We start from the raw sequence: 893 nt of genomic DNA, 5'->3' as shown, positions 1-893 counted from the left end.
TATGAGGGAAATATTATTATCTCCATTTTATAGATGTGGAAAGTAAGGCACTGAGGGGCTAACTTACCCCAGATCACACAGCTAGAAAGTGGCAGGATTTGAACCCATGAGGTCAGGGGAAATTGCAGGGGTTCCAAGTAGGTGAGGGAGCAGAGGGTTCAATAACACATTGTAATAACCACACAGAACTCATAAAATTACTCATGATTATGGGGTTTATTGGGGGAAGTGAAGAAACTATAATGCACTATCAGAAACAATGCAGGACACAGTTCTCCATTCAGGAACAACTCTTGTCTGCCACACTGTAGGCCTGCCTCCTTCTTGTCTTTGGCCTCTCAGCCACATAGTCCCTTGGCCTCTGCCCTGCTCCTACAAGGGTTACCTAACTTTTTCATCCAGTCTGTGAATGCCCAAAGGGCAATTATGCAAGCCAGTCTCCTGCCAGTAGGCACTTAGCTGAGTAAAGACTCAGTCTGGGGACCTAGAGTTTGAAACTGCTCTGTCTCTCCATGCCACCACCTCTGTCTGTGCTTTTCTAGGTAGGGATCTTTCTTCTTGATGGTCCTCACATCATCTGTTCCTGCTTCTGAGATGGTTTCTTTTAAACCTAGCTGGATGCCAAAACTAACCTATCTCAGCCTTAAAGTCCTATGTACCTTATTTGCATGGTCCCACCAAATCACTTGGTGGTAATTAATATGACTTGGCATAGAAAAGTCATGTCAAGTAAATGCAAGGCACCACAGGTGTTTCGCAGATACATCGTTACTTTTCCATGTTGCGTAGTGTTCAATTTTGTGTATGTGCAAAGTACTTCAATAACCTCATATGGATGCAAAAGCTGGACAGTGAATAAGGAAGATCGTAGAAGAATTGATGCCTTTGAGTTG

The sequence above is a fragment of the Chrysochloris asiatica genome, unplaced genomic scaffold (assembly GCF_000296735.1).
Source record: "Chrysochloris asiatica unplaced genomic scaffold, ChrAsi1.0 scaffold00316, whole genome shotgun sequence".
Classification (NCBI taxonomy): Eukaryota; Metazoa; Chordata; class Mammalia; order Afrosoricida; family Chrysochloridae; genus Chrysochloris; species Chrysochloris asiatica.
Note: the sequence above shows the minus strand (reverse complement) of the source record.